At 34.5% G+C, this 23,958-nt stretch overlaps 1 long non-coding RNA gene across 2 annotated transcripts; it reads right to left on the bottom strand.

Annotated features, from left to right (window-relative positions):
• Positions 1-641: 641 nt before the first annotated feature.
• On the bottom strand, positions 642-23,805 carry LOC138142715 (uncharacterized). Of its 2 annotated transcripts, XR_011163525.1 has the most exons (4): positions 23,390-23,805; positions 5,020-5,119; positions 2,189-2,301; positions 642-1,762 (listed from the first exon to the last, which is right to left on the bottom strand). It is a non-coding gene; the product is annotated as an uncharacterized lncRNA (long non-coding RNA). The 2 variants fall into 2 exon arrangements; XR_011163524.1 differs by having other exon boundaries at positions 642-2,301.
• Between the last annotated feature and the right edge of the window lie 153 nt (positions 23,806-23,958).

Genomic DNA, 23,958 nt, shown 5'->3' with positions numbered 1-23,958 from the left:
ATGTATGTATATATGTTTGTATGAATACATATACATGTGTATTCTTATGTATATTCATATATATGTATATTCATACATATACATATAAAGTAGTATAAGCATTATCATTAAATAATGGGTAAAGTACTAGATATAGAGTTTGGAAAACCCCAGGGTCAAATCCCATCTCTGATAGCTATTAAGTATATTCCCTCAGATGAGCAACCTTTTATTTCCCTTAGACAATCCCCTAGGACTTTTCTACTCAGTCATAAGCAGGTTGTAATCTCATGGATGAGGTAGGTTAAAAAAAGATTCAGATACTAAAAAAAATTAATCATATATGTCAAAATGACTGAATATCTAGAAAGCCTGCATGGAATTAGTATTTCCTGGATTCTAATCCTACCTCTGACATATACTGTTCAAATCTTAGTTGTCCTCCAAAATCAATAAGAATATAAGTCTGTTATAGTAAGTTCCTTCACTAGAAATATTCTCCATTAATCAAGGCACAGGTCTAGAACAAAAACCATATTAAAGTGTGTGTGTGTGTATGTGGTATAATATATGTGCTAGAGAGAAGAAGAAATTATTGCACTGGTTAAAGGCAATGATGACTTAAAGTAGATATTTTTAATTGAAAATATTCTTCAAGTACAATATATATTTGAAAGCAATATTTTATAGAGAAAAGTGGTAAATGTGGATTCAGAGGATGTGGTATCTATAATTTCCTACCTGATTGACTTTGGACAATCTAGGTTTGTTAAATGAGGGGGTTGGACTAGTTGATATTATTTTTTTCCCAGTTCTAGATTAGTGGGCATATCATATTATTATTAAAAGACTAAATTGAGTGACATGGTAGTAAGAGGAAATATGTTATATGACCTTGCGTTAGAAGACTTGGGTTTGAAAATTGCCTTGTGTCATTTCTAGCCAAATGACTGTGCCCAAGTAACCTTACCTTTCCCAGCTTCAAGTTCCTCCTCTGTGAAATACAGGTAATATAATTTGCACCATCACCATACAGCCCTCTAGGGAAAGCACTTGATAAACTATAAAGCACTATGTTAATGAGAGCTCTTAACAAGGGTTCTATGTGTTTCCAGGCTAAGGAGATGACTGTGTATTGACATGGTCAGAGATAATTCCATAGAAGTGATACAATTTGGGTTTTTGAAATAGGATAAACAGTATCTGAGCTGGGAAATGTATACAGCTGGAGCATTTATTGTATTCAAGGAAGACTAGCACCTTTGGTGTGAGGGCTTGCCAAGAACTTTTCAGAGCTTCTAATTCACCTTTGGTATGTACCTAGCACTTAACTCTCACCTATGGCTCCAAGGAGCTATGATATGCACAATGGTTGCATTTGGTAGACTGCATTTTTAGATGGGCTAAACAAGGTTAAGGGTAACTAAGGGTACCCTCAAACCTGTTGGTGAATTTGGGGAGGAGGTCAGGGGACAGTGCTATTACAAGCATGTGAAGACTTCCCCTGAGCATAATGGGCCTATGGGAACAATTTTTTTTTTCCAGTGGTCATGAAGGTAGCTGAAGTTGGTGCTATTTACTGCTTATAGCTTGGTCAGACATCAAGGACTCCAAGGCCATCCACTTCATCCTGGGCCATCACTAAGCATCTTGATTTTGTCTTGCCCCTGGTCCTAAATGACTCTTGAAGAGAGAGAGGCTGATGGCTTTGTGCAACTCTGCCTCATTTAAATCCAATTCACACATGAGTCAAGACATCAACCTATGATTTTGTTAGTCCTCTCTGAAAACAAAGGACAAACAACAATATAAGATTCCTCACTAGTAACCTATGGTATTGTCTGTATGTATATTATAGAATTGTCCTATTTTAAGGAGATTTTAACCTTTCAGAACGGCAAGGAAATTTGCTAAAGCAATGCCTCACCTGGCCTTCTTCCCCCAGAAAAAATATCAGGGCCTATTAACAACTATTTAGTTTAACAATCAGAAATTAGTCATCCTCACAGTAGCATTATTATTTCTTTTGGTTACATCATTAAAATACTACTGGTTAAATGTGAAGTCAGGAATGAAACATTTCCTTCTCTTCTGCCTATTTCTCTGTTGCCTGGTAGGTTTTCTGTTGGGATCTATTTCTACCTTGTCTATTTCAGTATGTACAGTATAATTCCAGCATGCCTCCTCTTTTGATGGCGTTGTGACTCACTGATAATGATAAGTGAAGAAACATTTATTTGAAGGAATCCTCTTTATCAGAAAGCTGTGGAGGAGTCTCTGTCGAGCTGATATTTTCTTCAAACTGTTCCAACAGGAATTTGCCTGAAAATATGTCAGAGTTGATATTACAATTTGACATTTTCGATACAGTTCAAGGTTTTCTCATTTCTCCTGTGCTTCCCTTCACTTCACCATAATTATGCTGATTAGTTGGCAACTTGGGACAGTAGAAGAACAGCTAATATCAAGCTTTTGTTTATAGGAAAATTCTTGTCAGAGATTAGGACCATTCCTACATCTGGAAATACATTGGATTTTATATGTTGTATTCAGCAATACTGTTCAGTATGGCTAGTGAACTGTTCTAGTTGAATAGGCAGCACAGTATATTAAAGCTAGCAAAGACTATGTGCATTCACAAGTGTAGTATATGCTTTCCCACATTTGACATATTAAATATTTAAACTGCAGAAAATATTTATGTTCATTCAGGTGATGTTCAGGATTTTTAGTGCTCTGAATGTGTGTGTGTGTGTGTGTGTGTGTGTGTGTGTTCTATGGAGAAATAATGGATGAATGAAAATATTAGGCAAACTTTATTTCTCTAAACAAATATATGGCCCAGCTGATGTCTACATTTGAAAAGTTAATGTGATTATGCAGTCAATTTAAGAAAAAAATATCAGTAATGGTTTATATAGCAGCTTCCAGAAAAAGAAAAAAAATGCTTGTATAACTAACTCAGTTACATGCTCACTTCACTTTGTAAGACTAGACATTTCTAAACTTTTCGCAAAAAAAAAAATTTATGCAATATTTTCTGTAACTAGGAAACCTTTTTTCAATGGAAAGAAATGCTCCATGAGCTATGGCTATATTGCCTACAAATTATGGATATAAAGCAAAATCTCAAGTTCTCCTGGTCACACATAGGATGTGCACTCTCATTGCTATGCACAAAAACACATATGGCTATTATTAAATGCACTAAAAAGCTTTCAACATATTTTTTGAAATTTCAGCCAAATTCTCCAACCTAAAGGACGAATGCCATAAATTCATTTTGAAAATAACTTGTGTGAAAAATCAAGTTGGATGTTTCTGTTTTGAAAGAGGAGACAACCACCTCATTCTCTCCTCAAAAGAAAACATTCACAAATATTTTATACATATAGCAATATGTTTTTTTTAATGTTTCCATTTAATTTGCAATTGGTTGGAATTAGTTGTAACATATTACAATCCTTTGCATGAATAGGTAGCAAGTGAAAATCCACAAGCATGATTTTATTCTTTAAATTTTTTTCAGTATTATTATCTCTGAATAATGGTCTTTTGGGCACTTATAAAAGATAATAAAATGTTATATTTATGAATGTGAAACTAAACATCAGGTATGCATGGTAAAGAAGACAGAATGTTGTGTCTTGAGTCCATAGACCTCAGTTTAAATCCTTACTCTTCTATTTGCCACCTGTTTGACTTTGGGTAAGTAATTTAACAAGTCTGAGTCAATTTCTAATCTGTAAAATGAAAGAATTAAACTATATGACCTAAATTTTTCATTTCACCTCTAAAGATATGGCCCTATGCATTTAGAAAGCTAAAAATGTCTATTTTGCTAAGTTATATGTTTGTTTGTTTGAAATATGAGTATTTTGAAATGGATTCATTGAATATTGAAGTGTTTCTTGACACATTAACGTGAAGTCTTGAAAAAGAAAGATTTGTTGTGGAGCCATATGGGCAGGGTCCTGGTTGTTTCTCCTCCTCCTCCTCCTTCTTCCTTCTTCCTTTTTCCTTCTTTTCCTTAGCTGCATCTTGGATGTGGAAATGAAGTTGAGCTGCTCAAGAGAGGAAGGACTTTACATTTATAGGATCCCTTCTCTGTGTTGCCACAGGGCCTAATTTACACATGGTGTGAGTAACTCCTAGTTGCTAGTGACTAATCAAGGCCACCTCATGCTTTTATATCTTGAGCAAAGCACAACTCCTTCATATCATACTTGGTGGCTTTAAACACCCAAAGCTATCCAAAAAGGGTAATTAGAATATTGTAGGGAATGACCTTTCAATAAAAGATGTATCCGAATTTTAGGTCTATTAGCTCTCTGATGAAAAAATGCACACAGCAATGATTTACTTCTAACATAACATTGTACAATAGTACTTGATATAAAATGATGTTAGAGAAAAAAAAAACACTTTCTCATAGCTACTCTTTTTTTGGCAAAAAGCAAAATAGCTATTGCAGAATGAGTTATATATACTTGTAATGTTTCCATATGTGGTTTTTTAGCCACCAAAACCACAAATCTAATTTTCTTCAGTTAGGATGTAATAGCACAAATTGGGAAAGAAATTGAATAGAAAGTATGTGCTGTTCAAGATACATATGTCTCTGGTAAACAGTGAAACTCAAAAATATATTTGTTGAGTAGGTGACTAACTGCTAACTGGCTAATTCACAATGCTTGCATATTGATTAGAATTCTGGTTTAATATTTGGAGGAAAAAGACTTCTTCCATTGTTTTAGTATGCATTTTCTTAAAGTGCTAAGCAAGTGTCTCATTCTGAAATATATTATATACTGATACAGTCAACATGGCACTATTCAAACTTCTGATAATCATCACCATTAGCATTTATTAAGTACCTACCCATGACTATTGTCATAATACAAAAGTATAAAGATGCTGTATAAGCATTGCCCAAGAATTTATAGCCCACTTTAATCACAGAGATACAAATATGTAAGTAATTATATAGCAAATTTTCTGGGGTGAGAGTGACACAGACAGTTTCCAAAGGTGAATTACCATGAGAATGTTCTTGAAGGGATTTCAGTTTGAGCAGGTTCAGCCAGCAAGTCAATTTATCATCTCTTCATACTTTCATACTTCTATACCTCTTCTACATCTATATAATATATAATGAATGAATGAATAAAAATTATTAAGTGTTTACCATATATAAGAAGGGGGAAGAGTAGGTTGTATTCTGTGGTAAATAGAGAACCTTTCTCAAATTCAGGAGGATCTAAGTTCATGCACAAGCTCTGATAGATATACTTTTTGTGTAACTCTGAGGAAGTCATTTAATGTATCTGTACCCTAGACAACTATTTAAAACTATAAATTGTACAGAAAGTGCCAATCTGCATTGGCAGATTTAGTTTTCTCAACTGGGAGTTCCCTATGCTAATGAAATCACAAACTGAAATAGCTCATACTCACATAGCTGAAAAAGTAGCTAGCACTATAATGACATTTTCCTTTCTCCATGAATATCCAAGTTTTAGTTATCCTTTGGTGTTCTTAGTATCTCTATCCCTACATCATAGATGTACCCTGTTGGTGCAATGAATAGATTGCTAGGTCTGGAGTCAGGAGGACCTGAATTCCAATCTGGATTCAGACTTTTATTAGCTATGTGACCCTGAGCAAGTTACTTAACCACTGTCTGCCACAATTTTGTTAACTGTAATATGAAGATAAAAATAGTATATACTTTGCAGGGTTGTTATGAGGATCAAAGGAGATCATATTTGTAAAGTTCTTGGCACATAATAAGTACTTAATATGTGTTTGTTTTCACTCTTCCTTCCCTGTATCTTCCTTCCCTTCTACCTTCCACTGAAGGATTCAAAGAATGAGCTTGGAAATCTATTTTTCCCTGTTTTTTATTCCAGTTCTTCAAAATTTGAAGACTCCCAGTTCATGAATAAGATCCATTGTCATGTATTTAGTTATTGTCAGTATGATGACCCACAGGGCTATTGAAATTGACCATGAGCACTATTGCTCAAATGTCCCACTGAGTAATTCAGTCAATATTTATTAAAAAAACTGATATGGTCAATATGTTTTTTTTTTTTACAAAATTCTGAAGCAATTTAAAGAAGAATACACACTAGTATAGATGATAAGAAATTAGATAATATAGAATATGTATAATTTACAAATAGGCAGTGTTTCTCAATTTTATTTGAAAGTTTATTAGAATTCAGAATATTTTTCCCCCATAGGAACAATTTTAATAAATGGAAGATAGGTTCATTCTCAGGTGAGCACATAGGGTTTTATTTCAAATTATCAAAGATCTTTTACAGGTAAAGGAACTCAATAATCTCGTATAGCAAATCCTCACCTTAAGGCTAGTAAAAACATTATTATCCCCTTTTTAAACACTAGGCAATAGAGATTCAGAGAAAATGAGACTGAAATGGCTCTCACAACTACTTAGCTGATAAAATAGTATTAGCACTCTTTCTCTACTACACAATGACCTTTCCCTTTCTCCATGAGTTTCTGGGTTTTACTCATTCTTCAGAACCTAGAATAAGTGATCCTGGAAACAGATCTCTCATCCAATTTCTAGGCTGAAGAAAAGTATCTTGTTAGGGAACAGAATATATGAACTGACCACAGATTTCGGAGTTTGTATTGGGAAGTTCTTGCAACAAGAGTATCATAATTATTCATATTCACATTTTGAAAGAATTTAATGTGGTAGAAGATTAATTGACATCTAAAATTCTCAAAGTATAAGTTATTTCATTTACACAACAATTCATTTAGGTAGATATATAGGATAATATCTCAATTTAAAGATGAGTAAAAAATGTATAGTATAACAATATTATGAAACAAAAACTTTTGGAGATTTGACTACAATGAGAAAGAATGAAGTCACAAAGGAAGGAAAACAATTTGTAGAATAACAATAGCCAAGCAAAATCAAATTATTTTATTTTATTTAACAATTTAAAATATAACAGCCATATTATAAAATTGGAAATTTTGAAAACTATCTACCTTGGTGAAGGATAAATTTGCCAGAGTCAGAAGTGCAATTCTTACAATATTAACACTACAAAAACAAGGAACTCTGAAAACTATAAGAACTCTGAACAATGAAGGGGCTATCCAAGATTGTAACAGAACAATGATAAAATATGTTATTGGACTCCTTACAGAGAGTCAATGGAGCCAGTATGTAGAATGAGATATTTTGGAAGGTATTAGATCAATGAGGAAAATCACTTTGCTTGACTATGAATATTTGTTAAAAAAAATTATATTTTTTTTCTCCAAATGGGGTGAAACATAAAATATTTTCTGTCAAATTTGTAAGTAAAATTATATTGAATTAAAAAAAAACTTTGGTTGAGCAAGGTCAAGTTACTTAACTTGGGCCATACAATTAGAAAGATAAACAATGTGGCTCTAACCAACCTACTTCTCCACTCTTGTTTTCATAACACTCTTTTTCATACTGTATTTTAAAGTAATTTTCATCAACCACAATCAAATAAAATAATCCTAGATTTACTTTCTTTCTTTCTTTCTTTTTTTTTTTTTATTGAGCAATCAGGGTTAAGTAACTTGCTCAAGGTTACACTGCCAGTTATTTCTGGGTGTGGTTGCTGAGTGTCTGAGCCCGGGATTCGATCTCCAGGTCGTCCCAACACTGGAGCCGGTGCTCTTACTCGCTGAGCCCCCTGGCAGCCCCTAAGCGATTGGGGTTAAGTAACTTGCTCAAGGTTACATGGCCAGGTGTTTCTGGGTGGTTGCTAAGTGTCTGAGCCCCGGGATTTGATCTCCAGGTTTATCTCAACACTGGAGCCGGTGCTCTTACACGCTGTGCTACCTAGCCGCCCCCTTAGATTTACTTTCATATAATCTTAGTAATGCATTTTATTCAATTTACATAAGACTTTGAATTTCTATAAGTTAGCTAAACAATACTAAATACAAAGAAGAAAATTTGCTATGTAGTTAAATATACGAGGTCAGGATATTTAGATATTTCTAGGTAATGAATTGATTTTTTTCCACTCCTCTATTCAACATCATAAAGACATAGTTTTTAAAAAATTTTTTTTCATTTGTTGTGTTAATATTGTTTTAATTTTCACAAAAGGTAAAGGAGGAAAATGTATAACCATAAGTAGTAGGAAATTAGAAAAAAAAATGTGAAAGATATTTTATCAGACCTTTTTTTCCCATCAAATGTCATTGAGGTATCATACTTTTACCCTAACATCAAAGTTCTTGAGGTATTATAGGGGAGATAGAACTTTCACTAAAGAGATGGGAAAAGCAGTCAGTATTGGACAGAGGGGACAATCTGAATGAATTCTAAATTGGACCAAGTATACATAATTGAGGTTTGTGCTGGAGGTGATACAATCGTGAGGGTATTGTGAGATGAATATACAAGGTATCCAAAGAAGACAAGCTTACAAGAGGTATAGAAAATATCTCAGAGTTTGTTCTACCTTTTTTTTTTTTAAAGGGGTAACTAAGAGAACATCAATAATTATTGGTATATATGGCTCCTCTTATATCAGTTAATTCTGAAAAGTGGGAGCTCATGTGGCAAGAACAAAGGATGACAGGCAGACACGATGCTTCACTGAAATTTTCATGGTCTCTTCTCTTGTTTTCATAGAATACAGGAAAATCTCACATTTTGGACTGAATCTGTGATTTATGTTTAAATTGGTGATTAAGGAATATCTGTCTGTTTTTCACCTTTAGATCTACATGTTGGATCACTTGTGGAGCTCCTATGGGATAAGATTAGCAAGAATCACAGTAGTAGAATAGGCCGGGACAGTTTGTAGAGGGTACAATTTGGATGAATTCTAAAATCTTATGAAAACGCAATTCTAAAAATGAATTACTGGGAATGTGTAAGAAAATGTTTTCCTGAACCATTTTTGAAGATTCTAAGAATTATGTTTATGACAAAGAACAAAAATTTGAGGAGATCTGGTATACAACTCATCAGGCCTTGGTCTATGAACAAAAATTCTTGCTATCAGTTTCTTAAATGTATCTATTATGACACATAGTTTCTGTTAATAGTTAATGTTGCAATTATCTGGAAATGTAGTAATTTATACTGTGCTTTGTTGAATTATGTAAGACCTGATGACATACTTTCTTGTTTTGGCTCAGCGTGCAGATGAGGAACAGGTACCTGGAGAGCACAGTACCTACAGAACTTTGGTGATGGAAGGACTATGAAATTGGAGAAAGGAGAAACAAGAAACGCAGAGAATCTGATGAGTTTTTATAATAATCACTCTTGCCATAAAGAGTGCCTTCATTAAAAAATCAATAGAAGCACAAATTTGTGAAAAGATGCCAAATTTGTGGGAGGCAGCATGTAACACCTAATACCAATATTAAAATGAAATAATGCTAGAGTTCTAAAAATCAAAGAAGATACCACACCCTCAAATCATATAATCTTTATCCCCTTTTTTCCTTTTTTTAAAGAGTTTATCTCCACAACATCCTTATATTGACTAAATACAGTTCGAATACTACTACCCTTATTTTTTCACAATGATACCAATAAATCTAAAGCAAAGCAATAAAGTTAAATAACATTTCATAATTTCTAAACCCTGATCACTTCAAAACAGAAACACTTATAAAATGCTCCAATAATTTTAAATTGCCATGTGTTATGGAGAGTGACTTAAAGTTATTAGAGCACTTTATTTCTTTTAAGTGTTTCATCTTAGAATTGAATAAAATAGCATTTTGAGGTTTATTCATTGCTGATAAATGCTAAAGTAAATATACTAAGGCACAAATAAGAAGGGATGGAAGCCAGGAGATGACATCTGGTGCATAAAAGTCTGAGAAAGGTGGCCAACTGACTTTGCCACTCAAATAATTAATATGCTTATTTTCCTTTTGAGTATGTCCTACTATGTAGAAAGTATGTGTAAAGGATATCTTTTCTCATCATTTTCTACTTTACAGGAAATACACAACTAGCATTTCCATAAATTCTTCCTCTGACATGCAAAAAACTTGCATTATAGTTTCAGGGAGAATGATTGTAGGATTCTCATTGGTTTCCTTGTGGCATTTAATATGGGGCATATGGCAATTGAAGTGAAGCACATTAAGGAACATTTCTCAGACCGCAATGTATAATATTGTATACTCTATTTGAAACTTTGGTGTTTCAATTTACTCCAGTCTTAGTAGCTGGTCCTCACATTACAAAATGAAGCTGAGTCCTAGGAAATACTCAGTGAATCCACTGATCACAATTGGACAAAATCAATAAGCTATCCTCCATTCACTCAAAAAAAAAAGTAAGGGAGTTATCTTTTGGATTATCCAATGGTCCAGCAGCTTGAACAGTTCTAAAACACATATTAACTTTGCCTGCTATTTGCTTAGATATTAGTAGCTGATTTGACTTGCTACAATAGTCTTCATATACTATTAAATCAATCATTTATGTAAGAGACATTATGTCAGTTTAAAAATTTAGTGAAATAATTAAATCAAAATTTGACTTAATAGTTGTGAGAGTACCCAATCTTATATTTGAATACCACAGGAGGTACATTGTACAGTATAGTGATCTGAGTGTTAAAACTTTTGCCCTATCTTGTCCTTCCATGATCATTTGTTTAGTCTGTGATTTGGATAAGTCACTTAACTTCTTTGAAAACCAATTTCCTCTTCTGCAAAAAAACTGTAATGAGGGAGCTGGAGTCAAGATGGCAGGGTAAAAGCAGGAACTTGTTTGAGCTCCCACTCCAACAATCTCCAATACCTGTAAAAAAAAATGATCCCAAACAAATTTTAGAGCTATGGAACTCACAAAGTGACAGAGAGAAACAAATCTCCCAATGAAGGCAGTCTAGAAGGCCAACAGGAAGGGTTACACAAGGCTGGGAGCTGAGCACAGTCATACGTGAGCCACAGTGGCCCAGACTAGTGGCCACACCAGCTAGAGCAGACTTCAGGAGAGTGAATCATCAGCAGCTGTGGTGGTTTCCAGACTTCTCAACCCATAAAAACCAAAGAGAAAGTAAAAGGTGAGTAGAGAACTCTGTTGGAACTGGGTCAGAGAAGAGTGCATTTCGGTCCCTACCCCCTGAACAACAGAGGTGACAGTGGTGCAGCAGCAGCCACATTATGCCTCCAGAGATCCTCCTTAGATCATAAAGAGACCAAGAGACCATTCAGAAGGTAATTGCCCTTGCTTTGACCTGCTTGGATATGGGTCCTAGACTTTGGTGGTGGTCCTGGGATGAGGAAGGCTAGCATGCCAGAGCTTGTGGTGGCTGTAGAGAGGGTGTCCTCCTCATAGCTGCAAAACCCCCAGAAATTTGGGACACAGTTCTCTCCATGCTGGAAGCTGAGTTCTACCATGGCAAAGAGCTCAAAAGCCAAGTAACTAACTGACAAGATGAGCAAACAGAGGAAACACAATCAGAGCACAGAATCTTTTTGGAGGGACAAAGAGGATCAAAACATGGAACAGAAGAAGACAATAAAGTCAAAACTCCTTCATCAAAAGCTTCCGAGGAAAATATGAACTGATTGCAGGCCATGGAAGAGACCTCAAGAAGGATGTTGCAAATCAAATAAGAGAAGTTGAAGAAAAATTGGGAAGAAAAATGAGAATAATGCAAGAAAATCATGAAAAGTGAGTCAACAGCCTGCTAAAGGAGACCCCAAAAAATACCGAATAAAAAAACCTTAAAAATAGACTGAATCCAAATGGCAGAAGAGGTCCAAAAAGCCAATGAGGGGAAGAATGCCTTAAAGAGCCAAATTGCCCAGAAGGAAAAGGAATGTCCAAAACTCACTGAAGAGAATAAGTCCTTCAGAATTAAGTTGGACCAAATGGACACTAATGACCTCACGATGACTACTTGCACATGACAGACAGAATATGAGATGTCTAGGAGAGCCTGAGATCGTTGCTCAAGTCTCTCACAGCCTCTTTTTCCTTGTGTTTATTCCCCTTAAGATAGGTGATTGAAATAGCCATCCTGAGTTGAGTGTTTTCCACTGTTGGTTGCATAATCAAGAATTTGAGACCTGAAACCTTACCCTTGCTTAACTAATGATATGCACCCTGAGTGATTTGCTCAATAGAACCTAGGTAAAGGACATGTACATTGTAACCCTCTTCATTTGTACTGTTTTATTTTTCAGTGTTTAAATATCAGTCTCCTGCAAGAGGATTTGTAGGTGAGCTATATAATGTTTAAGTATCTGCCAATTTGTATTTATAAGTCATTTGTGTTATAGCATTTATTTTGTGTGGGAATAAATTGCCATCCTCTATCCAAGTTACTTTGTTTATTGAGTATCTTTCCACAAGGGATTATTTTATCCCCTTGGGAGAGGCTCTAGAAATGAAGCTTTCCTAAACTTTGTTTCAGAACATTTCCCTGGAATGAAATAGAAAATGTGAAATGGGTCTAACTTCTCTTTGGGGTTGGTTTTATCAGTAATGAAGTCAGTTTCTGGCCCATAGCAGAACCCTTCTATTGAAGAGATTAAACCTCTATGGATCCATAGGGTTTTACAATTACAATCACACAGACACAAGTATGCACACACACACATATAACCATATAAATATAATTCTATATAATTTTAATAATAATGGTGACATTGCTGCTAATGTTGATGAAGGTGATAAGCATAAGCATGAAGAATAGGCAGATATGTTGAAGAAGGAGTATTGGACTAGATGTCATAATACCTAGTTTCAATAAGAGATTACCAATTTTTTTACTTGGGTAAAGTCACTACCTTGGAAAAGTCACTATACCCTGGAGAATCATAGCATATTTGTGTGTAAAATGAAGAACTGACTTATAATTAAGGTGTTCTTGACATGAGTTCTGGGATTTTTTTTAATGACAACCATGTTTCACCATTACTGATTACCTTTGAAAGCTATTTTTTAGTGTAAGAACCTAAAAAACATTATTTCTCTGAAATATCTATAGTTTTCACCAGCCTATTCAAATGATTCATATATTGTTAAGAACCCCTTGTCTTTCTGATCACCAAGATGACTTTAGATTTAATATGATATGAGAACTTTCTGTGTTTATAGACATCTTTTTTAAATGGAATATGGAAGTTACTAACTAGTAGGGTAATGAAAATTCCAACCAAATAAAGAAAGAAAACAAGATATCCACATTTCTATCCAAAATATTTGTCAGAACATGCAAAATATCCCCTACTAAACTTTGAAATAAGATGAGATCCAATGAAAATATGAGGATTAGTCAAAAGAGAAAAATAGAGAATTTCAAAGAGATGATGTGTCTACATTAGGGAAGTCCTTTTTTAGCCATATATTTCATTGTTTATTTCAATTTTTATTATTTTAATTGACTATATATAATGTGTGTATATGTATTATGTAACTTATATTAAAAATTCCTGAATTCCATTGAATTCAGCAAAATGTTATTATTTACCTGTCTAGGCTTCTCAGTGGAGTAGTTGATAGAGTGTTGTACTTAGACCCAGGGACATCTAAGTTCCAATCCTATTTTTTTTTAGTATCTATGTGATACTAGTCAAGACACTTAACATTTAACTGTATCTTAATTTCCTCACCTGAAAAATGACAGAATTGGACTTAATATAAACATTAAAGCACTGAATAACTCAGCCAATTAATCAATCAACAGAGATGTCTTAAGTATGTACTACATATGAGTTCCAAAGTAAGAATTTGGGATACAAAGAAAAAGGAAAATATCTATTTCCTGTATCAATAATGCAATATTCACAATGCCTACAGTAACTACAAATATGCTGATATGGTTATTAATCACAAAATATACCAGGCTCTATACATAGGGAATAAAGGTAGAACATTTATTCAAATACCAGAAAATTGAGTCCCCAAACCAGAAAGTCAAAGCCATCACTGTAGTTACAAAGTTGGTACATGTAATTAATATAGTAAACACCCACATTCTCAAGCCTTCAAAACAGAGCAGGCTACCTTAGGCAAAGGTCCTCCTCTCCCCATTCACGGCAACTGCTCAGTGTCCAGCAAGTGTGCTCCCAGCCGCTCAGGCCCCTCCACCACAGTTCCCCTCCCTGGCAGTCCTCAGCAGGAGTCCTAAGCAGAAATTCTAGCTGGCTCAAAAAAAGAGTTCATGCCTTTGCCTGTGCTTTTGCTTGCCTTGGCCAATGCTTGCTTTTGTTTCTGCAGCTGCCACCAGGCTTCCAGTCAAAACACAGCTCTAGCTTGGCTTCTGCTTCCTCTTGCCCCACCCATTCCTGCTATGTCAGCAAGTCCAATGGTGCATGGAAGATTTTTAAATCCCATAATTTTTACATTCCCTTAAGGATTTTACATTCTAATGAGAAAGAAAACATATATAAATCAATACATATGAGATAAAGAGTAGATGTTAAGTAACCTAAAGTGAATGACACTGGCAGCTGAGAGGATCAGGAAAAACTCCTGTAGGAAGCCCCTCTAGAGTTTAATCTTACTAGAAGCCATGAATAATTAGTCAGAGGTCTTGAAAAAGAACATTCCATGAATGAGGAATAGCCAATGCAAAGGCATAGGAATAAGAGAAGGGTTGTTATATGGGTAGAAAAGCAATTAGCCCAATCTTGTGTAGAGGGGAGTAGACTGAATAAAGTCTGGAAAGGTAGAAAGGGATCAGGTTGTGAAGAGATTTAAATTCCAAGCAATGCTTTTATATTTGATTTTGGCAGTAACAGAGACAGAGTGGTATTTATTGATGGGGGGGGAGTGGAAAATGGCATGGTCTGAACTAATACTTGAAGAAAACAATTTTGGGGGATTGTGGAAGATAGATTGGAGTAGAGAGATGAGTCAAAGAGAACAATCAGAAGTTTATTGTAATGTGATGAGACTCTGAATTATAGTGATGGCTGTGTGAGTGACAAAAGGGAGGACATGCAAGAGATGTAGAAATATTATTGCTATGGATATAAGTATCAATGAGCCCTTAGGAAATTCATTTAATCTCTTTAGATCTCAGATTTGTTGTTTTAAATCAGAATGTTAGATTAAATATTACTTAAGATCCTGTAAAAGTTTAAATTCTATGATTTTATAGGTAGTCAGAAACAAGATTCTAAAGATTCTAAGTACAACCTAATGGAAGACCTAGTAAAGGATGAGAAGGACCTTAGACTAAGTGTGGTTTCCATCTTTTATTAGCTTTGTGACCATGGGCAAATTGTTTCACTTCTGTGACTTTCATCCTCATCTGTAGAATAGAAATAATAATATTTACTGGTCAATGTAAGGAATGCTCTTGTAAATATAATTCACTATGAAAATATGTTAAATTTTAATTAATGAGACTAATTGACTTTGCTTTAAGCAGACACATGACATGATGAAAGGATGATTTAATGAGATTTAATTTTGCAGGATTATGTAAGAAAATTAGAGAAACTAGTCCACAAAACACATACATATACACATGACATGTGTGTGTATATATATACATATTGTATGCATATAAATACATATACACACATATATATGGAAAGAGAGAGACAGAGAGAGAGAGAAATACATTTGAACTTGTAAAAATGTTCTGTCCTAGATACTTGATATTGCCTCAGGTATGGGGAAAAAATAATATATTGAGGTTAACAGATATTTTCTGTTTTTATCTCTAACTTGATACACAGATATACACACATATCCTTTGCTTGCAAATTTCTAAAAAATAAATGGAAAAGAAAAAATTACCATAATTGTACTACTTTTGAAAAAGCTCATGTACCATTAACATTTCTAATCTTTTATTTAGAATAAGAGTAATTCCTATACCTTTATTTATGTGAGTTTTACTTCATTGTCTAAGTTGCACAGAAGACAATTTCCCAAGCCAGGGCTAAAGGTGATAGATACAATGGCCAGCAATTCAAAGTTCATCAGTACAGGAATAATAAAATGACCCTTGGGGTACCTAACCTAATTCACTAAGCTTTTATTTCACATTAATCAGAACTCATCTTGTATACACATCAGACTTAAAGTCTTCCTACACACATAATATATAAACCTTTACAGGTCTTAGGCCTTTCTGGTTGCTTGCTTCTAGGTTACATAATGTAAAAAAAGTTATATTAAATATTCTAATAACTACTGCTGTTTCTAATTATATATAATTGTATATGTAAACATAAATAATTGTATATATAAATAACACATATATAATGTGTTATTTAATATTTAATCTACACCACTCCTCCCAAAATTCTTGTTCTCACCTTCTGTAACAATCTAGAGATAAAACTAAGTACTCTAACGTTAAAAAAAATCTTGGGGCAGCTAGGTGGTGCAGCAAATAGAGCACTGGCCCTGAAGTTAGTAGGATCTAAGTTCAAATCCAGCCTCAGACACTTAACACTTACTAGCCAGGAGACCTTGGGCAAGTCACTTAACCCTAATTGCCCTGCCCTCCCCCTTCCAAAAAGCAAAATTAAAAAAAAATCTAAATGGTGGTATAGAAGTGAGTCAGGTTTCTCAGACATTATGTCAGCAAAGAGTAAGTTCTGACTAATTATGCCATTCTGTAAAAGGATTTAACAAGGCCCAGTGAGGGAACTATATCTCTGTCATCCCAATGATGTCTCTAAATAAATTTTGAGAGGTCATTTAAAGGAGCCTGAATTGGTTAGCACTAGATGATTTTATTCTACTTCAGAAATTTATGAAGACTATGGAAAAGTTATCAAACCTTCCTTGGTCTTAATTTCTTGTACTGCAATGACAAGACTGAACAAGATGGTATCTAAGGTTCCATACTGTTGTAATTTCTGTGAGCCTAAAGTCAGAAACAAGATTGCTATCTAGGAATAGTAAGTGGGGAGAAGAAAAGATAGGTATTTTTATAGCTTCTACTTTGTACCATAGTCAAATGGCATGTAAATGGGACTCAATAAATGTTTATTGATCCATGGCTAGGTACTATGCTGAATACTTTTCCCCCACAATTATTATCTCATTTGATCTTCAAAATGATACTCCAAGTTAGGTACTATTATTTTTCTGTTATTACAATTGAGAAAGCTAAGGCAAACAGAGATAAGTGACTTCTCTAGAGTCACACAGCTAATAAGTGTCTTAGTCTGGAACTCAGGTCTTTCTGACTCTAGACCCAGTTCTCTGTCTATTGTGACACCAGCTGCCTCAACCCTGCAGCAACCAGCCATAGAGAAGGTTGATACTTATAGCCAGAAAGTGGTATCTATACTGATGTGACCCAAGGATTTTTGAAACACTAACATATTGAAAAAATAGTATTTTAAATGATAACAATTCAGAATAGAATCACATAGTTTTATTCCAAATTTATTCCACAGGTCTAGAAGCAAAAATTATCTCCTCGGGGAGGCTAGGTGGCACAGTGAGTAAGAGCACTGGCTCCAAAGCTGGGAGGACCTGGGATGGATTCCGGCCTCAGATACTTAACACACACACACACACACACACACACACACAAACACACACACAACTGGCCATGTAACTTGGGCAAGTTACTTAACCCCAATTGCTTTAAAAAAAATTATCTCCTGATACAATATGATTTTATGAGGAAATAAGATAGCATAGTCAATTAAAAACTGGTCTTAGAACTAGGAAGAAAAAAAAGTCTCAAATTCTGCCTTTGACAAATACTGTTTGTGTGATCCTTGGCAAGTCACTTAACTTCTCTATGCCCTAGGCAAAATTCTAAGACTGTAAGATATAGAGAAGGTGACAACTTCAATTGCTAAAGGAAGATTCTTAACTTCAGAGTTCTAAACATCAATGAAATCACAGATACAGTCTCCACAGCAGTCCATCAAAAGAAGATTAGAAAAAATATTCCTAACAAAATTTTAAATATAGCTTTCCGAACACTGATAGATTGCTAGTTTCAGTTTTACCAAGGGAAGAAATGTACCCTAAAACTATCTAATTTTAAAACACCAAGGCAGATTCTTTGCAATTACAAGCAGCTTTTGTGTAATGATGTCAGCTTTAAAGCTCTTTTTTTAATTGTGATAATTTGAAACAAATTAAGGATTACTGCAGTGAGAAAGCCTACTAGAATACTAAATTTAAAAAAATGCAATGTAAATCTACTGTGGAGGACATTGAGGTCCATATCACAATGTTAATCAGTTGACACAGGTTAGCATTTTGTTCAGTGGGTTAAAATGGTTATTTTTTCTTTATAGTATTATATTATTAGTTCACTACTTTCTCAAGGAGGACTTATAAAGTTATCCCTCCCACATCACAGGGTCCTAGAAAATAGGCTTAAAATTTTTTGATCCTCCCTTGGTACCAGAAAATGACTCTTCCAGCTTTGCTGATTTCCTTCTCCCCCCGCCACAATATTATACATATATTTTGTGCATTTCTGAATTTCTATAATTTTTTTTGTGTTATCTGCATCTTCCACAAAACTCCTAAAATTATTATTTTATTTCTACCTGTGGTATATAGAAATTGTGATGAGGAGAGTTGCTGTGTGGAAGGGCATAGAAGTCATCTAGTTCCACCCTCTAATTTTATAGATTAATAATTGATGCCTTGATAAATGAAAGACTTGACCAAAATCACACAGGTTCAAATGCCAGTGGTGGGATTAAAAACTGTTTTCTGACTACAAATTCAGCATTTTTTCCCCACTGTGCAATATTATTCCAATTGTGAATTTATTGTTAATTAATTATTAATATAACAATGTAAATAATATTAATAAATAAAAAATCTTGGAGCTTACATGTAAAAGGAAAAGAGGATCATTGCTGAAAAATCAGAATGACTACCATCTTTTACAAATCTTCCACATGGAAATAAGAGGCAGGCTTGGATATTGGCTAGAATATTGGATTTTGAATTAGAAAGAATTGAGTTCTAATGCTGCCTCTGACACATAATCTATGTGACTACAGTAAAGTCATCATTTATCAATGTCATTTTGACATTTGTAAAATACTTTTCCTCAAAATCCTTGTAAGGAAAAAAATCATATAAATTAAAATAAACAATAAAATAAAAAATTACATATTAATAGAATGGCTTCCCTCACAGTAAGGACAGACCTATTATAGCAGATTATCTCAGTTTCTTCATTTTACAATTAAGAAAATTAAAGTACAGAGAGATAATCTTTTTCCAAAACACCACTTCACTTGCAAATCTATGTTTCCAGTATTGTTGTACATTATTCCCTTTGACACATCCTGTGAAACAGTCAAATGGGACTTTTTTTTCTTCCCAGGTAACAACATATCTCCTAACCCTATGCCACATGTTTGGAATGTATTCTCTCCTTACCTCCACATTATAAAATTTCTCTCTTTCTTATGTAGCGGCTCAAGCATGATTATCTAATACATGATGCTTTTCTTTATCTACCCTGCAATAACTGCTAGAGTCTTCCCTCAGAGCCTACTTTGCATTTAAGTACCTTGTATGTATTTCTATTTATGTACTTTGTATATGCTATTTATATTTATATATGTACTTGTATCCCCTACTAAAAGTATGGGGAATTTTTAATTCTTTGTACTTGCATTCCTGGAACCTAGTACAGTGCCTAGAACATCTAACTATAGAGCTAAAAAATGAATTCATAGATCAGGATACCACTCTGGATTTTTGTGTATTTTTCTTACCCCATGTTAAAATAAACATGTTTGTAGTAATATAATAATAATATTTATGTAGCATCTAATACACATCAGGCACTATTCTAAGCACTTTAAAAGGATTATCTCATATAATCCTCAGAGCAACAGTCCAAGGTAAATGTTATTATTACCCCCATTTTACAGATGAAGAAACAGAGATAAACAAATATTAACTGACTTGCCCAGGATAACAGAGCTAGTTAATAATTGAGGTTAGATATCAAATCAGATGTTCTTGACTCTAGGACCAGTGTTTCTTATTTGACACCTAGCTGCCTTGTGAGCCAGCTTCTTCTTCTAAATATTAGAAGAGACTCAAAGTTACAGACAGACTGGACATTCTGGAAAGGAGTTGAATAGTTATTATCTCAGTAGTAAGCAAGCTCCTAACATAAGATGATCTTCATAATGTACTAATGGGAGCTTGTGATACTTGAAAAGAGAAAAAAAACAACTCTTGAAGCCATGGGTTTTCTTGAGATCTCTAAATGCCACCTGATTCAGGAAAGCCTCTGATTGGACTCTGAGTGTGCCACAACTTCCTGCCTAACACACTTGCCTCGTCATTAAAAAAACAAACAAACAAACACTTCCATATTCCATGCCTGTATTCACTATTTAGTTCCACTAGGCCTCTACAATGAACCATTAACTTTAGAGATGAGATATGGGGGCATCCCTGAGAACCTTTTCTTTTCAATGAAAAAGTCATAACTTTCAAAGGCCTAAAGGACTTGCTCATGTGAGAAGGTGATTCATGTTCCCCACAATAATTAAGAGGAGAGAATGGAGAGTTCAGTGAATCTGGGTACTTTCTACCCAAGGCTGACCTCTTAGAATATTGATTTCTGATCCTCCTTCTTTGGAAGGCACTTGAAATCTCTTTTTTTCCTCTGTGTGTGTGTATGTATGTGTGTATGTGTGTGTCTGTGTCTGTGTGTGTGTGATCCTTTTGCCAGTCTAGTGAAGCCTATGAACCCTTTAATAGGTCGTTTTTAAATGTATAACCTAAAACATATGGAATTACAAAGGAAATCAATTATATTGAAATACTGTTATCATAACCTATTAAAATAAAGTTCCCAGACCACAGGTTAAGAACCTTCATCCTATTAACATAATTAAAAGACCAATAAATCCAGTGTCCTGCCAATCATTCTTGTTTTGGCTTTCCTTCACTGACCCAATTTCCTTATGTCCCTTAACACTTTAGGCCTTTCATTTCAGACCTCAAGCCACTCTGTTTTGTGAAGTATCTGAATAAATGGATAAATAAATATATAAATGAAAAAGTAAATATCACTCTGTACCTCTAAGTACCCTAAATGCTATGGAGAATTAGAACAGAAATTAGCTCAGTAAGCATAATGGGATTGTTAAAGAACATAAAATTAAGATTCTACTTTCAATTTCACTTCATTTGACAAATTGATTTTTTTCTATGACTAACCTCATTGTACCTTTAAGTGCTCTCTTCCAGACTCCATAATTCTCTCACAAACCCTGAGCTAGGACTAAATTTCTAACAAGATACCCTATGGTCCTTTGTGAGTTTAAACAAATAGTGTCTGCTGTTATAAATTTTTGCAAGGCACAAGAGGCGATCCCTGTGTCTTGAGAGAAGTAAGTCTCCTGAATGATGAATCTTAGTTTTTAGGAACAGAGTTGAAAAATAAAAACCAGTTTTGACTTCTGAGACTCAGATAAAGAGGGACTCATATCTATTGGAGGTCTGATCTCCCCTCCTTAATTCTGAATCTCTTGACTAACCAATTCAAGGACTAAGGGATCCCAGGATTTGAACTATTTGTCTGTTTTGTACTCCATTTTCCTTATCCTCTTCTTTCCTCCATTATTTTATTTGCCTTTTCTTTCTCTTTTTTCCCTTCTTCTTTATCTACTTCATTTTTTGCCTAGGTGTCTTATCTATTTTATCTACATATACAAAGTGTACACATATACATACACATGCATTCTATATATAGATATATGTGCAGTATACCCCTTGTAGGTACCAAGTTACTTACAGGTGGTCTACCCTGTTAAAATATGTTTCTTGGGAGCAAAGGGCTCATTTTTTGCCTTTTCTTCTAAGCTCTAGCTTAGAATAGTACTCCTACACATAATTGCCTAATAAATGCTTGGTGGCTGACTGACTTCCCTCCCTTGCTTAAATAATTTTCCAAATGTTTCTCCAAGGGAAGAAGGATTTGGACAGTTCCCCATTTTAGTTCTGTGGAAATGTGCCTACCCTTGCTCAAAGCTATCACAAAAAGTTAGCATCTTTAATCATAATTTTCATTATATATGGTAATAATCTTTCTCCCAGGGACATTTTAATTGGGGGAAAAATCTCTTGATATGGTATTTGGAATTGTAACCATCTCCTCTGTAAGATGGCCTTTAGAGAATCCCTCATATAAATGGAATGTACATTTCCATTGTAATTCTAAATTAAATGTGTCCAAAATGACCTGAGAAGTCTTTATATTCAAAAGCTATTTCACTTTACTCTGAGACTTGTGAGACAGTAAGTTATTGGATATAATCTACTAAAATTATTGCCAAAACAAAAAAGATTCCTGCTTTCAAGTCTGTTGGAATATATGTAAATGGAACAAATGTACATCCACTTCCATGAATAGAGTGGGCCATAGTAAATAGTATATTAGCAGGCCAGCCAGTATTTGAGTTTTCCAAAGTAAAATATCCACTTTTCTGAAGAAGAGTATCTATAGTCATGGGTTGATTTGACTCACCTTTCTGTTTCTGTTACTTGTGTGCATATAAAATAGTGTATATATTAGTGTGTGTGTGTGTGTGTGTGTGACAGTAGTAGTAGTAGTAGTAGTAGTAGTAGCAGCAGCAGCAGCAGCAGCAGCAGCAGTAGTAGTAGTAGTAGTAGTAGTAGTAGTAGTAGTAGTAGTAGTAGTAGTAGTAGTAGTAATATAAATGACTAAAGATTAGTTTTGGGATTTTCCTGAAATCAGCCTCTACAATTATGTAATGCAATTCTCCAATAAGATCATCTGAACTATACCAAAAAAAAACAAAACTGGAAAATAATAAAGAATTAAGGAATCACAATCATAGGCAAACAAAAAAAATAATATGGCCCCATAAATAAAATAATATGAGCACACTGGGAGTGTCTGGGTATGCTCTCACTATCCGAGATGAAGTTGAACACAAGTACTTATCCTTTCTCTCAATAGCAGCAATGGGAAGGTTCTCCCCACTTGACATATGATCCACCCATGAGTCTAGTCATAATCATATACATAGCACAGAAATTTAGGGCCATCCTTCTGCAAGAGGATGGTCCATCTGCTTTAGAATTAGATTGGGAAAATAAAAGAGACAATTATTTTGTTGGTCTGGCAGTTCTATATAGAATACGTATTTCTATAAGTGTTATTTTGTTGGAAGCTTTGAAAGATATTAAACATTTCTAAGATTGATAGAATACATCACTTCTACTGCCAAATACTTGGTCAATTACTAATATTGACATAGAAATGTATTTAACTGGTTGAATAATATTTATGTTTATAGTTAGCTATGTTTGCACTAGTTGTAAATAGTAACTATCTGGGGTCCAATTAAGTGAAACCATAATCATTCAAATAAGTTTGAATTGACAGGTAAGGTCCTGCTCCCATGACTTAAACTGAGTTCTCACCAATCAGCAACTTGAAGATGAACAGATGGGCTCCTGTGTTGATCCCGGATGCAGAAAGTTATTAAACAAACGGAGAAGTCAGTGAGTGAAGAAGGCTGTCAGATCTTTCCCTCCATTGCCAAATCTTAGATAGGCAACACATGGGCTAATTGGTATCTGATTAACAAGGATAATTATTTAAAATAGAAAGCGCCTGTCTCCTCTATTTTATAGACAAAGTCTGCTATTTAAAAAACAAAACAAAACAAAAACAAACTTCTATAGTCCTTGACTCCATTTCCTCCTCTACTGATCATTATACATGCTTCTATTCAGGGTTCCAAATTCCCTCAAATGAAACTACTGTTGTTTAAGAACTGTTTTTTGAAACTGCTGTTAAGAATTTCTGCATTGCTTTATTTATTAGACATTTCTCCGTTTTTATCTTCCTTAAAATCTTTCCAGGTTCTGGTAATGATGACTATCCCTCCTTTCTGGATGTTCCCTCCTCCCTCAGCTTCATAGGCCCTTTTCTCTTCTGGCCCTCCTCCTACTTGCCTGAGGATTCTTTTCAATCTAATTTCCTTGAT

The sequence above is a fragment of the Petaurus breviceps genome, unplaced genomic scaffold, assembly GCF_028583685.1.
Source record: "Petaurus breviceps papuanus isolate PSGF00001 unplaced genomic scaffold, PetGlider_PUasm1.0 90602, whole genome shotgun sequence".
NCBI lineage: Eukaryota > Metazoa > Chordata > Mammalia > Diprotodontia > Petauridae > Petaurus > Petaurus breviceps.
Note: the sequence above shows the minus strand (reverse complement) of the source record. Positions and strands in the feature narration are given on the sequence as shown.